This window comes from Carlito syrichta, unplaced genomic scaffold (assembly GCF_000164805.1).
Source record: "Carlito syrichta isolate Samal-C Ts95f unplaced genomic scaffold, Tarsius_syrichta-2.0.1 Scaffold309201, whole genome shotgun sequence".
Lineage (NCBI taxonomy): Eukaryota > Metazoa > Chordata > Mammalia > Primates > Tarsiidae > Carlito > Carlito syrichta.
Genome location: NW_007253297.1, coordinates 186,266 through 206,925, shown reverse-complemented (window position 1 = coordinate 206,925; position 20,660 = coordinate 186,266). Strand labels below are relative to the sequence as shown.

Here is a 20,660-nt window from a genome sequence, read left to right as displayed (position 1 = left end):
TATTCTACAATTTACACCTTCAATAAATCCTAAGATCATGACCCAGAAGCCTGTGACCAATACTAAGGCTCTTAAATGTGACACGAGTTTGAATTATAAGTTGTGTGAAAGCCAAAACTGAAGTTTGAGGAAGAATGGGAGCAATGAGCTTCTAAAGTTAGCTTGTGTTCGTCCCCGTCTCAGAGTTTTTATGTTTTTAGCTCACAGGAGCTTAATCTGGTTAGTGCTGAGTAGAAAGGGGGAGGAAATGGGTCAATAGCTCCTGAACGCATCCTAGTGGTCTCGGGGTCAATGGCCCTTCCTGATCCCTAATGCTCAGTGGACCTCCGTGGCTGGCTCCCAACACCTCCCAAAATGCTGGAATTACAGGCATGAGTGAACCACCATGCCCAACCGGTTTCATTCTCTTTTAAATAGAATATGCATGCATCAGTAAAATTTCAGACTCTACAAAAGTAAGTTTCCCTTTGATCCCAAATCCTCCAGAGGCGATCAGAATTGACAGCTTTAAAACATATATCCTATCAGAGATTGCGAGTGTTTGTATCTATCCTTTTTTATTTTTTAAATACTAAAGCCAGGAAAACATTCACACTTGCTGTTTTTCACTTACTATTATCACTGATATCATATTATTTGTGAGGGGACCCCCAAAAATGGAATTATTTTTTTGGAGGGCGGGCCTCTTGTAGTATAGGTTTCCCCCTGCTAAATGCGTAGGAACCCACTGGCATCAGTGTACCAAGCGTTGCTGTGAGAGGCTGAATTCAGCTTCAGTAAATTTTTTTTTTTAAGATTCCTTAAATGTGTTTGCTGGCTTTATGAAGGAGGATTTATGAACACACCTGTTACCTCACGCTGAATGTTCAGCAGTTTTTGGCCAAAAACGGCATGACCGCCATGCCCCACCCTCCCTATCACTCTATCTCCCCTCTAGTGACTTTTTATGGTTTTCCCAGAGGAAAAGAGTCCTCAAAGAGAAACATTTAGCTAATGTAGAAGAGATCAAACAAAAAAGACAAGCACTAAAAGGCATCAAAACGGACAAGTTCGAGAACTGTTTTGAGCAGTGGAAAAAGTGTATCGATAGGTGTATGGTATCAAATGGAGAGTACTTTGAAGGTGACCGAAGTGTAAACATGTAAGAATAAATATACAATTTTTTATAAATAAATTCCGAGTTGGGGGGGTCTTTCCTCCTATGATATGTAAATATACAGAATTGTCTAATTTTTTACTGTTGATACAATATTATTTCTGCATAGTATTATTACTATCGAAGAATGGAATGGTTAGGTTATTAATCCATAATGTGATATGTAAGTTTGCATATGTGTGTTACACACACTTGAACATACTCGTTCACATATGCAAATGTATCTGAGGGATACATTTCTAAGAGCTTTAAATTAATTTCTTATGATAGTGATGAGACCACGTCTTCTTCAGACATTATATTTTTTTCAAACATACTTGTTTGGCTTTGTTGTAGCAACAAGGCATAGGAAAAGAAATGCCTGAACATTTTATTTCTCAAGGAAAAAATCTATCTACTAAGAAGTCTGGACGTGGTGGTTCATGCCTATAATCCCAGCACTTTGGGAGGCCAAGGCAGGAGGATTGCTTGAGGCCAAGAGTTCGAGACCAGGATGGGAAACATAGTGAGTCCTCTTCGCTATGAAAAGGTAAAAAAAATTAGCCAGGTGCGGTGGTGTGTGCTTGTAGTTTCAGCTACTCAGGAGGCTGAGGTGGAAGGATTGCCTGAGCCTAGGAGACTGAGGTTGCAGTGAGCCATGATCACACCACTGCACACCAGCCTGGGTGACAAGGTGAAACCCTGATTGAAATTCAAAGTGTGTGCGTTTATATTTTTTAATTTTTAAAATTTTAATACAGTTCAAATCAGCATGTCTGGATCATTTTAGTTCCTTCCCTACCAGACCAGGGGGCGGGGACTGCTTCAGTTTCTTGGCCCTCTCTTCATCTGTGATGACCAAGGTATAAAGGTCCCTGCCGCAACTAACTTTAAACTTCACATTATCCTTGTTTTTCTTGATCTTGACAGATTTAGCATCCTTCCGCCAAGCTGTGAGCACAAAGTCCTTGATTTCCTCAATTTTTCGAGGCATGGCGATGAGGTGCTCAGGGGGAGGGCATGGACCAGCACACCAAGCTAAGAGAAAGGAGAGGGATGGAAAAGCTCTCTCTCTCTATTTTTAATAGATATATATATCAACTAAGAAGGCCCTGACTTTTTCATTTTCAAAAAAATTATTGATCAACTAGTATTGATGGTCACTATGCATATGGCTTTATCTAATTCACCTTATTTAAGTTTTTGTGAAGTAAATGTTCTTTTCTTTGTTTTACCGATGAAGAAACTAAGTCTCTGAAGAGTGAGATAAGCCTCTTACATTCCCATGTATTACAAGTAGCAGGACTGGATTTGACACTCTATTTTCTACTTTAAAATTTCAAGTTCATTTCATAAGACATGATGATTGAGCCTTAAAAACTAATCTAATGAGATGTTATCTGTACAACTTTAGGTCGAGGCTTTAAAAACCTCCAATGAAGAGTGAAAATAATATACAAAAATTTCTCTTTTACCAACACAACATTGAAGTCAAAAGTGAAAGAATAAAATTCCCTTTCTTCCAACATGTGAACAGAGAGATGGAAGATTTATGTAAGAAGGTTATGAGCAAAAACAACAGAAAAGAGTCATCCTAACTGATTCAATATCTGCTTATTATCTAGGTCTTTCCAAATTTCTCCCCCTGACAGTACCAATTAGCTCCATCTCATGAAGAGATTTATAACCTGACAAGGCTGAAACCCTAGTAATTAGGAAGCTCTTTATTATCACTCACCTTTGAACAGTCCAGACTGGCAGACAATTGTCAGCTTTAAATCGGTCAAGCTTTAAATTGGCCAGGGATTCCTGAAGTCTCTCCTTCATTACAGAAGGAGAAGAGAAGAAAGCTGCAGAATTGGGGGCCTCTTTCTTGAATTCCTTGATACAGAGTATTCAGGCCAAAGAAGTGGGACATCTTACCAGCTGGGGGCTAAAAATTGACTCTGAACTTTGATTTTCAAGGGATTTTTAATTATTTATTATTGTTATGCCTTACTTAGTGATTTTTATTCCCCTACAGCAAACCTGGTACTACAAAGAAGTGATTGGCTGTTTCTTGCTGCAGGAGGTCCTGGAGGACCCAAGGTTTGCGTGGGAGGCCCTGGAGGAGACAAACGAGGCTTCCCTCCACAAAGTCCTGGGGCTGCTGAGGGAACCCTTCCAGAAGAGGAAATGCCCAGGTGGGAGACTGGAAGTGTCCCAATCCATACGTATTTCTCTTGGGGAGGGGAGGAAGGGATGGAGGGGTGAAAAATCATCCGTTGGGTACAATGTGTACAGGTGGAAGTGGTGGGTACACTTAAAGCCCAGACTTCTTTGCCACTGTACAAGGAGGGATCCTAAAAACAGGAGACTGGCAGTGTCCCAATCCATACATATTTCTCTTGGCAAAGTGAAGTCACCTTCCGCCTCACCCTGTTCCCACCCTGGAGAGAAGGGTTGCTGGATTCTCTGTTTGTCTGGAGGAGCCTGATGATGACCTTCATGACCCAAGGAACAGCACTAATCAGCCATTACCCAGCTTCTTCAAAGCCTTCTAAAGGTCACTTTGGAGTCTACTGGTCCTGCGGGTGCTCAGCTGCCTGAGGCTGTGCTGAAAGCCATTTTCTGTAGATAGTTCCTCTTCATGGCCGTGACCTGGGACACAGTAGTTGTGGTGGTAGAGTGTCACCTTTGCTTGTTCAATTTCCTTCATTCAACTGATGATTTCAACTCTGATATAATGCTATGCAGCATTTTTGGAAAAGTCAGAAAGCTTTGACAGTGAAGATTTTCAAGGTTTTAAAATTGGTAGTCTCTATAAAACAGTCTGAATTTTCCAGTTTGCGTCACTGTTTCCCGTGACCTTAAAACACAAATTATTCCACATATTATAACTGTGAAACATAAAAGGCAGCCACACTCTTAACTAATAACAATAGTTAATATTTACTGGATATGTATCTTTTCTTTTTTTTAATACGTCTCACTCTGTTGCCCAGACTGGAGCGCAGTGGCTTGCTCACGGCCACCACAGTCTCGACCTGCTGGACTCAGGTGATCCTTCCACTTCTGCCTTCCAAGTAGTTGGAACCACAGGCATGTGCCACCATGTCCAGCTAATTTAATGATTTATTGTAGAGACGAGGTCTTGCCATATTGCTCAGGCTGATCTTGAACCCCTGAGCTTAGGCAATTCTCTCGTCTCTGCCTCCCAAAGTGCTGGGATTACAGGTGTAACCCACTGAGCCCGACTCTGAATATGTATTTTAATAAGCAAAAGATATGTGAAGATTATTTACTTGGATTTCCTTACACAGTCTCTGCAACAACTCTCTGAGTTATGTTCTCTTAACTGTTCCCATTTTACAGATGAGAAAGCTGAAGCACAGAACAATGAAATAGCTATCCCAAGGATGCTGTTAGTAAGAGACACAGCTGAGTTTTTAACACATTACTGACTTCAGAGTCCCTGGTTAAAAACATTTAAGCTTTTTAATTGCAAAGATCTAGAATCAACGTAAACGCCCATCAACTGATCAGTGGATAATGAAAATGTGGTATATATACACTATGGAATACTATTCAGTCATTAGAAAGAGCAAAATAATCTTTTGCAGTATCTTGGATGGAATTGAAGAACATTGTCCTAAGTGAACTAACATAGCAACAGAAAGCCAAATACCGCATGTTCTCTCTTATAAGTGGGGGGCAAACTAAAGATCAGCAAAGGCATAGAGAATGGTATAATGGACTCTGGAGACTCAGTAGGGGGTGGGGAGGAAGGAGTGGAGGGATAAAAAAATCATCTATTGGGTACAATGTGTACAGGTGGAAGTGGTGGATATACTTAAAGCTCAGACTTCTTTGCCACTGTACAAAGAGGGACACCAAAAAGAGAATTTATTTATTAAAAATTGTGTACTTATTCTTACATGTTTAAACTTCAGTCACCTTCAAAGTATTCTCCATTTGATGCGATATACCTATCGAGATGCTTTTCCACTACCGAAATCAGTTCTGAACTTATCAATTTGGATGCCTTTTAGTGTGTCTGCCATTTTTTGTTTTGCCTCTTCCACATTGGCAAAACATTTCCCTTTGAGGACTTTTTTTATCAGGGAAACAAACAAACCTAAACTGTTGTTTGAGGTGGGTTTGAGTGAGTAGGGAGAGTGAGGCACAGGGGTCATTGCTGCTTTTGGTCAAAAATTGCTGAACACTCAGTGTGGTGTGGGCAGGTTGTCTGTATAAATCACTCATCATGAAATGGGCAAATGCATCTAACGCTCAGTGCGTTATGGGCAGGTGCATTGTCATGGTGAAAGAACCAGTCACCTGTTTGCCACAACTTGGGACATTTTTTTCACAAATCATAACACAATTCTAAAAACTTTCTGATAAAAACTGTGTTTGACCATTTGATCTGGAGAAGCAAATTCAGAGTGTACTACAAGGGGCCAACCTTCCAGAAGATAATATTCTAGGTTTTTGGGGGTCTCCCTCGTAATGTAATCATGTAACCAAAAACTATGAATACCCCTAAAGCTATTGAAAAAAAATTTTTTTTGAGTCGGAGTCTCATTCTGTCACCCAGGCTAAAGTGCAGTGTCACACTCATGGCTACCGTATCCTTGACCTACTGGGCTCAGGTGATCCTTCTGCCTCAGCCTTCAGAGTAGCTGGAACTACAGGCATGTGCCATCACACCTGGCTTATTTATTTATTTATTTATTTATTGTAGAGATGAGGTCTCACCAAATGCCTAGGCTGGTCTCGAACCCCTGGACTCAGGCAATTCTCTGGCCTTGACCTCCCAAAGTGCTGGAATTACAGGCGTGAGCCACCATGCCTGGCATTTTTAAAAAATTAAGCATCAGTATTCAGAAAAGTAAATTTGGTAATGACAATTCTCCCAAGTGAGGCAATTTTCTGTTTGCAGAAGATGGATACTTAGGGTTATTTTGGGGCTAAGTATAACTTTATTTGGGAAAAATGCTGTTTATACAAATGAGGCAGAAGCCCCTTTTCTGGAGAAACTGATGTGAGGTGTTGAACTGTTCTGTAGGACAAAGTAGACTATTTCAGTCAATGAAGATCTATGTCTCTGAAGGTTGATTCCTATGATGTATACATATATTATTGCTTGGTTTTGAAGGGACGTGTGTATGTGCGTTATATTATTTAAACTGTTACATGCTAAATAAAGAAAGCAAAGAATATAACATGGCAGGAGAGATGTGCAGACCTAATTGTCAAAATGAACCAGAGGAGGAATCCTCCAGATTGTCTGCACTTTCTCTTGGTGGAACTGTTGATGTCTGACAGTGATTTTGTGGAAGAATTCCTGAGATCAACCTTGGGAAATACATGGCTTTATCGAAATCCATAGATCTATAGAGAGAATGAAAATTCCTACCCAGTCATCCTAGAAAGTCCAGTACAGGGTTAAAAATAAGAACTTCATTGGAAAGCCTAAGACTTTAGGGGTAAAAGGAGACCTCTTTTCTTTGGTTCTTATAGACACAGGCAAAGGAAATGGACTAAAAGGCCCTGAGACGAGAAAACGTGAGCAGGTCCCTGAAACATGGGGCAGGTGAGGATACCTCTTGAAATAGACTGGACCCATGGACTCTGAGAGAAACCAAATTTAGCATCTCATACTAAATCTCTCCATGTGAGGATGCATTTCCATTATGCAGGTCTTTGCAAAGGTCTTGCTAAACATTACAGCCTGGTCTCTGCTTTTCCTTTGAATTGAGTGGGTTCTCTCTGATTATTCCTGAAGTGAAGGAATTCCAAGAGAACTAGCAGCAGTATGAACAGATATATCCCTGGTTCAAAATGCCAGGGAGAAGACATATATTTGTATATTTTTACTCCCAAATGTGTACAAAATGACAACCAACAATGAGTATCTTGCTAATCCACATAGTAGATGTGGGTGGTGTCCACTCATATCCCTTGCGACTCACTCTGCCATTGGATGACCACAGCAAGCACATTGGAATATAAAGTTGAAAAAATATCTCAGGTTGTAAACTGAAATGATCAAAAGATGATCAATAGAAGAAGAATGATAAAATTAGAAAGTCAGTCCCAGAGGAACAAAATATGACTCATAGAAGAAAAAAGAAGAAAAAAGGAAATTACCAAAGAACAAATACAAGAAAAACTTCCAAAATCGAAGGCCATAACTGCTCAGATTGAAAAAGTTCATCAAGAGCTCAGCACAGTGATTAAAATAAGATCCATATTAGGATGGATACAGTTGTGTGCAACCCAAATTTCCCTATGGCACTCATCCCTCTATAGCAGGGACATGTTGGTGGCTGATAGTTCTCAGATGAGTCTCTCCTGGACAATTGCCGTTGACTTAAGATCAGGCTCTTCCTGGGGATAGCTCGAACTCATGACTGGTCAATAGAAGAAGAGGGCATAAAGGCCCAGCCCACCAGCCAAAGATGTGACAGTTCTAAAGGGCTGTTCCAGTTCCAGAACTCACCATAGAATTAGCTGAATATAAGCTGTGGCAAATGCACTGCAATTCAACTTCTCCTTCTGCCCAGTACTGCCTTCCTTCTTCCTTACACATGTTATTGTCAAAACCAGCCCCCGATAAACTTCCCGCACAGCAATCTCTGTCTCTGAACCCAAACTAAGACCATACCAAATGAATACCATGCTGAAATTTCCATGCTCAAAGGATAAAAAGAAGACCCCAAACGCCTTCAGGAGGGAAAACAATGGATCGATTATAAAGAAACTGAAAACAGAATGACAGAGTTCTCAACAGCAACATTGGAATCTAGAAAAGTATCTTTGTTAAATGATGAGAGAGAATATTTTAATCCTACATTTAGATTTAATCTTAGATCATGAGTTTTACCCCAGAAGCACATAACTTCTACATAAGTGCAAGGATGTCATAAAGACATGTTCCTATGGGCAAATACTCAATAAGCCTATAGCTTTCTCAAGCTTTCTTTGGAAGCTACAAGACTAAAGTGATACTAGGAGGAACAGCCGCAGACTGAGCATAGGCAGTGTCTCAACACGAAAGCGTAAACCAAGAAAGAGGGAGATGTGAGCTGTAGGAAAATAGATTTTATCCCGAAGGTTGGCAAAGAGACAACACCAGGAATGCAGCCATGCTGCAAGCTAAGAGAAAAAACAGCCTAGATCAGATCAGGAGGACAGACGGCTCCAGCAGGGAGGGCTCCAGGAACCAAGAATAATAGTAGTAACAATAATAAAGTAACTACTAACTCCAGCAGAAATACGTGTTCATACACAAAAGGAAGCACAGTTCTAGAGAGTTGAGTAATATTTGCATAATCATTTGTTAATGTACACATTGACTATTGGTTTTGTAAAACAAATGACTGTGTTAGAGAGTTGAGAAAAAAGGAAACAGTGAGACATGGAGTTGAGTTAGCTCTTTATATAGCATGTGGTGAAGTCTGGGAAATCTTTTTTTTTTCTTTTCTTTTTTTGAGTTGGAGTCTCACTCTGTTGCCCAGGCTGGAGTGCAGTGACAAGCTCATGGCCACTGAAGCCTCGACCTGCTGGGCTCAGGTGATCCTTCCGCCTCAGCCTTCCAAGTAACTGAAATTACAGGCATGTGCCACCATGCCTGGCTAATTTTTTGATTTATTGTAGAGACAAGTTCTTGCCATGTTGCCCAGGCTGGTCTCAAACCCATGGGCTCAGGCAATCCTCTCGCTTCTGCCTCCCAAAGTGTCGGGATTACAGGCATGAACCACCACGCCTGGCATGGGATGCCTTCTTAAAGTGATGAACCAAGTATATGGTAAAACTCAGAAACATGAAAGTGAACCCTATGGGAGGTAACTAGAAGAGTTATGGGGGCTTGCTTCTGGGGGATAGAAAGGGAGAACAGTGCAAGAAATGACTATTTTCATCATAAACCTTCACATACTGCCTACGTTAGACTTTTACAGTCACGTGCATGCATTTTTAAACAAAAAATTTTTAAATGTATTTAGTAAAAAACTCAGAAGTGGTAGAAAAAGGCCTGCTGTGTAGCGATAGTGGCAAGTGGGGAGTGCCGAGATGCAGAGCTGTATGACTGACTCAGATGGCATGCATCAAACAGTAAAGCTTCATGGGCAAGCATTCCCTGAAGGTTGCTAAACATCCTGACAAAGGAATCCTGGTAGAAGAATGAACTTCCTAAAAGCAAACTATCATGATATACCACTTTCATACTTAGGTTCTGGTGACAGGTTTGAACCATAGCGGCAGGTACCTGCCATCTGTTCTACCATAACCACTTGTACCCGTGGCAGATATTGCTAACTCAGCATGGCTCTGCTTCATGCAGAAGTATGACCAATTAACGATGTCCATCATGGGTGCAGAATGGAGGGTGGTAGCACATTTTCCAAAACTCCTGTGACCTCAGAATCCTTCTCAACACAAGGTTCTATGAAACATGCCATTGGGACATTGGAACAACTCTGGAGGGCTCTTCCAGTTCCAAAACTCCTTATATAATTGGCATCTCTATATACAATTTGCCATCCCTACTACAGCAGCCCACGTTTCATATGTTACTTTGGGTCCTTTGAGAAACAGATGCTAAGATAGGATTAAATGTGCCTAAGTTCATTAGGGGAAATGACTGTGGGAGAAAATGGAGAGGCTGGAAGAGCCATAAGATCTCATTGCAACTCTGCCTCCAGTAAAAGAGAAAGGGAAGTTCAAAGAGCAGTTCTAGGGGAAGTTTAGCAAGGCAACTGGGGAGGAGTCTTCAAGCCAATGTCACCCATCAGAAAAGCCCTGTGCCTCCCAGGAATGGGCCTGCTTCATATCCCTGTCATGCTCAGTTACTGGTGATGGCAAGCATGGTTTGTACTTCATAGCATAGAAGATGGGACCCTTTAATCTATTATACTCCTGGCTGTTGAAGGTTTGTAACTCACATTCCCATGGCTGCCATACTCGACCTTGGGATGTCAACAGAGGTGAGCAGATTTCAGACCAGCTGATGGAGCTAGATAGATGAAATCATAGGTGTGACCATTGAGTCACAAGGAATGATTAAGAAACTGGACTGTGGGCCAGGACCAGACCTTAGGGAGTATCAGACAGACTATCTTTGTTGGTTATCTGCCTCCCAATAGGCTCATGATGGCCAGTGGCCAGACATCGATAGCAAGTGCAGGATGGGAAATTCTCTAGCCAGAATTTGGGCAATGAGAGAAAAAGAAGGAATCAGAATCAAGGGAGAAATACCCTTAGGGCTCCTCCTATGTCAAGGAGCCTGGGGCACTGACCCAACTTATTTCTGTTCTCTTCAATGTTTCAAACAAAGCTGTTTTAATCAGTAATTATATTAGAAGCTACAATTAGTTACTGTACTAACAACAAAAACCATTAACAGGTACCCGCTAAGTATTTGCTGTTAGGCAGCAAATAGTAAAACAGTTCTTGACCTCTGATTGTTTATGGCAGAGTTGTAACACTAGCAAATTCAACCACAGTATATGTTGTAAACACACAAACACACACACACACACACACACACACACACACACACACACACACACACACACACAATGAGCAACTTCACTTCACAGAGAGACATTTGTACAAAACAGTAAAAGTCAGTTACTTCATCTGGTATTCCTTCAAAGAAACAGAGATTTACTTCCAACATTAGATAATATAAGTTTAGACTCTAGTTACTATTTTCCCCAAATTCATGACATAAAGAGCTTCCCATTTTGAACTCATTTGTGGCATCACATCTATAGAACCACACAGGCCTAATCACTTTGGTTAATGAAAAGCATCATTTATGCCTGTCGGGGCAATCATTGGTCATTTAGATACATCTTTGTTGCCAGACTTAGTGGCTCACCCCTGTAATCCCAACACTTTAGGAGGCAGAGGGGAGAGAATTGCCTAAGTCCAAGAGTTCGAGACCAGTAACTTGGCGAGACCTCATCTCCACAATAAATCAAAAAATTAGCCAGATGTGGAGGCGTGCGCCTATAGTTCCAGCTACTTGGAAGGCTGAGACCGAAGGATCACCTGACCCCAGAAGGTCAAGGCTGTGGTAGCCATGAGCACATCATTGCACTCCAGCCTGGGCAACAGAGTGAAACTCTGACTCAAAAAAAAAAAAAAATACACTTTTGTCCTTAATTCTCATCAGAGGCTGGTACTGTTGATGCAATTGTCAAAACACAGATGACTGCAATCAGGAAACTTGGTTCAAGGTACTTACAAAACACTTAAGATTCAATAAGTGGTGAGTTGTGTCTTTCTCTACTTCGAAATCTGAGTAATACATAGTACATATTTAGTTTATGTATACTAATTAAGCTTCAATACTCTGAAGCATAAATTTGTTACCCGTTGAACAGATAAGGAAGCTGTGTCAGAGAAGTTATTTGAGGTCGCACCATGAATCATGAGGCCATATCAGAACATGAACACTTGGCTTAATCTGTGCTTTTGTGTCAGATCATATGTTTCAACTAGTCTAACATCACATTGCCAGCAGAGGTCTTCACCAAATACACTCTAGTGATCAATCAGAGCACTTGGCAGAAGAGTCATCTTTGTCATCAGATTTCTAAAGCAAAGTCCAAACAACTCTGCCATTGGTCATTAAGTAACACCACATGTTTCTTTTTCAAGCCCACCTTTTGAATAGAAATGAAATAAGGCAAGGAGCAGAATCGTTCAGTGCTTGCTCTGGCAGCACATATACTAAAACTGGAATGTGAAATGTTCCAGATTTAAAAGTCAAAATGAAATTTACAAACCAAAAGACAAAAACAAAATAAACAAAAGAATCTTTCAGTTCTTTTCTCCAGCTGGGTAATCATAATGAAATAGTTAATCTATCATTTTACTTATAGAAGAATTCTGTTTTCAAAAAGTGGCACGACGACCAACTAAAAATGATAGGAAAACCGCTCTCTTAAAAATAAGGGCTCTCAGCCGGGTTCAGTGGCTAAGCCTGTAATCCCGCGCCTTGGGAGGCTGAGGTGAGTGGATTGCCTGAGCCCGCGGGTTCGAGACCCGCCTGGGCAACTTGGCGAGACCTCATCTCTATAATAAATTTTTTAAAAAATCAGCCGGGCGTGGTAGCACATGCCTGTAGTTCCAGCTACTCGGAAGGCTGAGGCGGAAGATCACCGGGAGCAGCCACTGCACTCCAGTCTGGGTGACAGATTGAGACTCCAACTCAAAAAAATAAAAAAATTTTTAAAAAAGAGCTCTCTAAGTGATAAATACTAAAGGTGTTCATCACTGAGATGCTAATTGGCCTCTCCAAACAATCTAACACTTCAAGGCTGCACATTTATTATGTACCTTGGCCACATCCCTCCCATTAGCACTAATGAACATCTCAGGGACCTGCTTGGCCACATTCCCATCATATGCACCAAGTTACGGACATACACCACATTGGAAATTCAAAGTATTTTCCTCCCCGGGGAGTTGTTTCATCATGTTTCGTTTGGAGTATATTCCTAACTCTATTATAATAAAAAACAATTGAGTTAATAGCATGTTGTCTTTGGAAGGATGATTTGGAATTTGTCTGAGAAGTTGTGGGGCTTTGGGGTTTTTTAGTTAAAATACTAAAAATAAGAAGGAACACTTGGCAGAAACCCAGCTCCTGAAGTTATTATGTCATTCTAACCATTAAATATAAGAGAGCTTAATGTGTGCTTCTTTTTTTTTTCAAATGAAAACTGTAAGAAATTTATTTCAACACATTGAAAATAATGACATAGTTGAAATGAAGTACATTTAAAAAAAAACCTGATGCTCAGCTAATTATTGATAAAAGCCAGAGAGGTAAACCCTGGTGGTTCAAACAAAGAAATGTGAGCTATTAATAGTGTTTTTGGTTGGTGGGTATCTTCAAGAGTCAGCAAGAAAAGGTCAACAAATAATTTGCCTATCTCTGTACCTTTTCTTTTTTTTAAAAAAAATTTATTTTGATGATGTGGGGTTCAATTCAGGGTTAGGTATACAAATGTTCATTATGCAGGTACGCTTGTTGATGAGATGTGCCCTCATGTGCAGTTTCCCACTACTGCCAATCCTGCCCCCCTCTCTGGCAATTTCCAACCTCTGCAATCACTATCTTATAATATTATGATAATTGTTCACGGTCTGCTTATTAGTGATAACATGTGGGGTACTCAGGTCTTTGTTTCTGTAATAGATCACTCAGTATTATAGACTCTAAGTACATCCAAGTTGCTGTGTATATGCTTCTTAATTATTATTTTAAGTCAAATGTGTAACTCCTGAAATTTCCTTTATCAACCTTACCTGTATTAATTTTTATCATAGCTACAAAAGTAGAAAGAAAATCATATTACAATTTTCACCTCGCCCAGTTAGTTATTCTTTGATTCGTATTTAGAGGTAAGAAAAAATATATAAAACATTTAAACTATTTATCTGAAAAGTGTAATTTTCATGAGGAAATCAAGAAATCAAACATTTTATCATAAAAATTATCAATACATTTCAATTTTGCTTTAAAAAGGTTTTATGAATAATTTCCAGTACATACATACATACACCCACAGCCACACACACCCACATGCACTAACACACCTCCTCATGTACCCACACTCCATCATGTACATGCCCTCACCCATCTCACACATAAAAACTCTCATACAGCCGGGCTCGGTGGCTCAACCTGTAATCCCGTGCTTTGGGAGGCCGAGGTGAGTGGATTGCCTGAGCCCACGGGTTTGAGACCCGCCTGGGCAACTTGGTGAGACCTCATCTCTACAATACATAAAAAAATTAGCCGGGCGTGGTAGCGCACGCCTGTAGTTCCAGCTCCTTGGAAGGCTGAGGCGGAAGGATCGCAGGGCCCAGCAGGTCGAGGCTGCGGTGGCCGGGAGCGGTCACTGCACTCCAGTGTGGGCGACAGAGTGAGACTCCAACTCAAAATAAAACAAAACAAACAAACAGCAAAATAAACTCTCATATACCCTTACACATTCACACACTCACTCACACCCCATATTCCGTCATCCATACACACCCACACATACCCCCAGATACCATACATCTTGTTATAAAAGAGTTCCAAAGTGAAAAATACAGTTGAGGGGTGTTAGTTGAGAGGAAGGAGTTTCTATATATATTATTTGGAATTGTTTAAATGAAAAGATGTGCCCTTTCTCTCCCATTTATTTGTTTATTTCCTTCTCTCCCATTTATTTATTTATTCCATCATTTATTTATAACATAAACATTTATTTTATTCTTTGGGTTATAATCCAACACTATAATTATTGAGTTTGTGGCTCAACCTGCTCCAGCTTACATTCATACACAGGAGAAAAAAATGATTGACCTACTGCTACACAATTGGGAAGGGTCACACAAGATGCTCTTAAAGTAATATTATTATGCAGCTGAAAGTACTCGGGTACTTGTTTTATTATTAATATTCAAATTGTGTGTGTTTATATATGTGCGTTGTATTCATTATTTTGCATATATTTACAAAACAAAGTTACCTCCCCAAATGAAGTAGATATCACTTTCCTCCCAACAGGCTAGTCCAAACAAACACCCATTAACAGTAAATGTAAACAAGGATATGAGTAAATAGGTAATAAAGTATGAGTTGTAGTTTTACTCTTCATGGCATTTTGGCAGTGTCTTAAAAAACTTACACTGAACATTTCTTTGAACTGTAATTTCACTAACTGGTGAATTTTTCTGAGAATAATCTAGATTTCACGAATTGAGGCAATGACTGAACTATAATCTGGCCATACTACCAAATACAATGAAAGACTAAATGAGTGATGTGGCACTACTTATGACTAACATGAGTAGCTCATCAACATGCAATGTTATATGAAAAGGCAACTTGCAGAACTAAGGGGAAAAGACAGTATTATAGTTCTTAGAGGGATGTGCATACATCTATTTTTGTGTTTGTTTGAAATTATCTCTAAAAAAGAATTTGTTATTTTAAAATGCCTAAAAGAATTGCTCCACTTTGGCCATTGGGAGTTCTTTAAGGTTGGCTCCTGCCTCCTCTCTACAAACTAGTCTATGGACTAGATTTGGCTGCTTGAAAGCAGGGATGGTGTCTTATTTGACTTTGCAGCATGGAAAATGCCTTATTCACTAGATGACATGGGCTAGAAGTTTAAAAATCTGAAAAATTCTTCTGACTTAGCAAATGCTCTTGAGTATGAGTTGACACACATTGCAGCTTTCTCTAGAACAATCCTTAGCATGTTACATAATGTGTCATCGGTTCTAAAGCATGTCCTGTTACATGATGTCATTTCATCTCTACAAACATCCTGTACAAGTGATGTTCAAAATATTTAAAAACCAGTATTGGTGTGAGCACCACTGATGAGTCATAATCCACACTGGTCTTGGCAGTGGAGCAAGGTCCTAGAGACCCTTGCAGGGTTGGTTTTCTCCTTAGCTTCTGGAGAGGTCTAGGTCCAAAGGAGTTCTGAAGGATGAGACAGGGAAGCTGAGGCAATCAATAGGGAGCATACTGGTGCATATCAGCATATAGGAGCTGGAAATGTTTCCTGTCTATAAGGCAGGGATTATTACACCCATTTTATAAGTTGAGATCAAATAATGTACCCAAGGTCACAGATTTGAAGATAAGTCTAGGTTTTTCCATAGTGTTCTGTTCCCAACAGCATGAGTTTTGGAAATTAAGGAAATTAATTTGAATTTTGTAACTAAACCAGATTTAGAAGCACCTTTTACCTTTTCTCAGAATTCCTTCTCATGGTATGAAATGACACTTTATTGTATTTAAATTCTAAACTAAGGATATTCAAATTGACCCCTGGCATTTCGACAAGATTTTTTTGTTTACAGGGAGAAAAAAAGACATTTTTTCCTTGTGTCTTTTGATAACATCAAGTGCGAAAGTGCATTTTTCTGGTTTCCAATCCAGGAGATCATCTTTCCTCAGCAATGCTCTGCTCAGTTAATGCCTCGACTGGCCCCTTGGCTTCCTTCTTAATCTGCTTCCTTCAGCCTCAAGTCAGCCTTGCACAGTTGGGCTGATAAGAGACTGCTGTTCTCATTGGGCAGTACTTTTAAAGTTCTTCATTCCATTCTGCAGAAGAGATCCTCATCCCTGGACAGAGGTGCAGGCTTGCATTTTTTGTCTTTCAACAGAGGAGTCTAGTTGAGGCATGCACCTGTGTAAATGTGCGTGTGTGTGTATAGATTTGTATCTGGGAATGAGGATTATGGCATCAATTTTGCTTTTTGCTGACTCATTAAAAACCCCAGAGGTCCTAACTTTGAACAAGTGCAACAAAAACAAAAACAAAAAACCATAGCAGGTATCTGTAAAGGAAAAGAGTCTTACTCATCATTCTGTGTGAGGATTGGATATGTAGTCTTTTCAGCATAATACACGGGCAAGATCATAGCAGTGCTTTGGACTATGTTTAGGGCATCCAGTAAAAATAAACAATATTGTTTTTCTATACATTTTATGTGGAGGTGGAGGTAAAGGGTAATGATGTTTACTTTGGGTGGGTATGATTATTCTGTTTCTAAATCTAGCAACTCTGCCTTTTTTTAATGATAGGAATTACAAATGGGCCCCAAATAATAGCACTCATCTAGAGACTGTGAACACAGTCTACTGTGTTTATTTCAAACAAGAGGAGATTTTTAGATCTTTCCAGAAGTATGCCAGGCCTTTCCTAAAACAAACAAACAAAAAAACACCTAAACTGAATTAATTGCTGCTTACTAAAAATGTTATGCATTATATTAATATTTTCTTATGGATGATCTAATGAACCTTTAAATGTATTTCCTGGACCACGTTCACAAGACCTTCCATAGTCTCTCCCATGTCTCCATCACAGTCCTCAGTATCTACTAGAGCTGTCAGACCCTGGGTCACCTACCCACACTTCTTTTAGGATGGACAGGGTCACTGAAAGTACAATTCTCACAGAAGATGAAGCAATCAAGTTTGAGACAGAATATTTAATTTCTAAGCCTCAAATTTACCATCTTTAAAATGGAGATCATAATAGCACATAACTTATCAGGCTATCTTACAAATTGAATGAGATAATGAATTAAAGGTCTCATAACAGAGTTAATGCTCAATCAATCTTAGTTTCCAAAGTTGTGTTCAGTCCTTTCTTGAGGGAGAGACCATGAGAGACTGGACCAGGAGTGAGGGAAACCAATGAAATGACTAGCCAGCATCCTATGCCAGGAATGGCATAACTCAGTAAGCTCTCTCAGAAATTTGACCAGAAAATGCTAAGAGGAAAGGTTATTTGTTGCTTATAAAAACTGAAGCTGAAAGGTCAAGACATAGAAGGAAAGGCACACTAGGAAACTCTGATGAGTTACAGGCAAGCTCGATTTTTAGACCTCTCTGACTTCTGCGAACACTTTTGGACTATCCAATTTGCTCCTTTAATTGTATACATTTGTTACTTTGGACTTTTGAATATGTGCATGTTAATTTTGTGTGCCTGCATCATTTAGGGTTCAGACAAGACAACTGCAATGACTCCAGGTATCTCAAATAGAGGGAATTTAATATAGGAAACTGGTTACACAGGAGGAAAAAGAGCTAAAAAGTGAAATAGAAGATATGAGATTAGCAATAGCAGGAAGCTAGTACCAACCCTAGGACTGGAGAGAGACAGAGAGAGAAAGAGAAAGAGAGAGAGAGAATCATAATAGATTGCAAGGTGGGAACTGGGATCCAGGGACAGAGGGACTGTCTGGCAGAAATGGTCCACAGAGGAAAAATGGCTACTGCCCCAGGAAGCAGAGTGGAGGAGAAGACTTCTGTCCTCCTCTTCAGTCCTTCAGTCTTGCAGTCATGCATCCCATTGGCCAAACCACCTGAAAGCCAGAGGGCAACTGGGCCTGAGCCTGAGGAATGTAGCTCCCCCAAGGAGTGAAGCAGAGAGCAAAAAGCACCTGACTAGCAAGGCCCAGCCATATAACTGCTCACGCGTAAGTACTACATCATTTACTACAGGTTTTCTCTTTGTAGATGGTAGATGCATTATTCTTGTGACAGACTTATATGATTTCTTCTGTTAGGAATGTGATTCTCTCTCTAAAGATAAGAGCCATGAGAAAAGGAACACTGAAACTCCGCAGCCAAATTCAAGAGAACAGACTTAAAGGTTTAAAAGGATATTTTTAAGCGCATAGAATTCTGTAACTTGTGTCAAATGTTTTCCAGTTACAACCTGATGACTCAGAAGATTTTATTTTTTGGTTTTGTTTCAGTAAATCTTGATTATCAATGTGTTCAGCTTTCTCTCCCAGATCTGGAGGGAATGATTAGTAGGAGTCTAGCTGTGCACTGATCTAGATAACTTTGCACTTGAAAGGGATTCATTTTGCATCCTTAATCTCAAGGATATCTCAAGTGATCATTTACATAAATGTTTGCACACAGCCCATGTTGGTGATGGATTCGAATTTTGGATAGTAACTTCCCAATCACTCTGATGTGTGTATATGCATGTGTGTGTATATGTGTAACTGCATCTCAACTGAAATATCAAAGCAATTGAAAACCAGAGGCAGCTTTTACATTGGAAAAGCTAATTTTAGCTCATCTTTGCAGCGTCAGAAACTGCATCCATTGAGTGACACAGGATTTGCCATTTCCATTGCTTCATAGCAGAGAGGTAGATTTCAATAAGGCTGGCTATTAATATTTTGGTATAGCTGGACATGAACTAGTAAACTGAGCTAGACTTCACCATCCTACAGGAACGCCTTCCAAGTCTAGTATTAACTCATCCCACACTTACTGCATTTGTTCATGCTTTGACTTAAGGAGTTCACTTGCAGTGAATTTATTTTTAAACCAATCTTTGCAAGAGCTATCATCTTACCAACCAGCAAATCAAAGACTTACTGGATGTTGGGCTGAAAATATCCCTGGACGTCCATGGAGTCTGAGATTACATAGCTGTGAACTCCTTTGTTTGTAAACATTACTGGCTCCATTTCACAAATTTGTTTTCTGAAGTCATCCATTATTTATAAAGATATTACCCTTTCTGCCATTTCTAGGTAGAATCAGTCCAGCCATTTGGATATAGGTCTGTCCTCTTATAGAAGACAATGAGGATGACTTCTAACTTTTCATTCTTCCTATCTCACTGTCAGTTCCTGAATATAATGTCCATGTTCCATCTTTCCCTCCTTTAAGTGTGTCTGGCATGTAGAGCTGGATACTTGTTGGGTATCTGCCAGACCCATGTTAATACTCTTCCTCTTTGAATTGCACACAGGATTGAACTCTAGACGGCCACATTTATACAACTTGAATTCATCTCACATTAACTGGACCAGAGCAGTCAGTCACATGACCCATTCAGCACCAATCGTTTTCTCTCTCCCTAGAATTTGGAACTGCTAGACGGCATTCAGAGTGGTCTGGTGCCTTAAACCAAGGAGATGCTGTTACTTGGGGAGATGTAAGTAGCTATTTTGGCCAAGGGCATAAGCTTCAAAAGGAATGACACGTAAAGAGAGGAAAGAACAAATGAAATATGGAGAAAAAAAGCCGAAGGAAAAGAGGCGAGAGTGCTGCACAAAGAATTCGTGATCTATTGCTGTACAACAAATTACTAAAACTTAGCAGCTTTTAACAACGCATTAACAACTACCTTACACACTTTTTTGTTTTTTTGACCCGCTGGGCTCCGGTGATCCCTCCGCCTCAGCCTTCCAAGTAGCTGGAACTACAGGCGCGCACGCCCGGCTCATTTTTGATTTATCGTAGAGATAAGGTCTCGCCAAGTTGCCCAGGCGGGTCTCGAACCCGCGGGCTCAGGCAATCCACTCACCTCAGCCTCCCAAAGCGCGGGATTTCAGGCTGAGCCACCGAGCCCGGCTCCTTACACACTTTTTGAGGGTCGGGAATCTGAAACTGGTTTAGCTGGGTATTGTTGGCTCAGAGTCTCTCCCGAGTCTGCAGTCAGGCCTGGAGAATGCACTTCCAAACTCACTCATGCCGCTGTTGATAGGAGGCTTCAGTTCCTGGCCACATGACCCTCTCCATAGGGCTGCTTACCTGACAGAGATTCCCAGAGCCGAGAGACAGAAAGTAGACTTAAGATGGTGGTTGTGATGTATATATTTATTTGGTTTCCATAGGTTTAGGAGGCATACAATTCCTAAAATCCTTAGAATTCGCCAAAGTTATGTCTTTTGATATGCTAATAAGTTGACTGATGGCTGGCAGCCCCTACATAGCTTCAGGATGGGGTTGGTCACCAGAAGACCAAAGGGGGATTAGAGGGTTAGTTCAGGACTTTCAGTCCATTCCCAACCTCTGAGTAAGGGAGAGGGGCTGAAGGTTAAGCTGATCACTAGTGGCCAATAATTTAATCAATCATGTCTATGTAATAAAGCTTCCACAAAAGCCCAAAAGGACAGGGCTCAGAGAGTGAGTTCAGGGTTTGGTGTGTTTTTTGGATAGTTGAACATGTGGAGTTTCCTGGAG

At 40.3% G+C, this 20,660-nt stretch overlaps 1 pseudogene; it reads right to left on the bottom strand.

Annotated features, from left to right (window-relative positions):
* Positions 1 to 1,916: 1,916 nt before the first annotated feature.
* Positions 1,917 to 2,129, bottom strand: LOC103269386 (annotated as a pseudogene).
* Between the last annotated feature and the right edge of the window lie 18,531 nt (positions 2,130 to 20,660).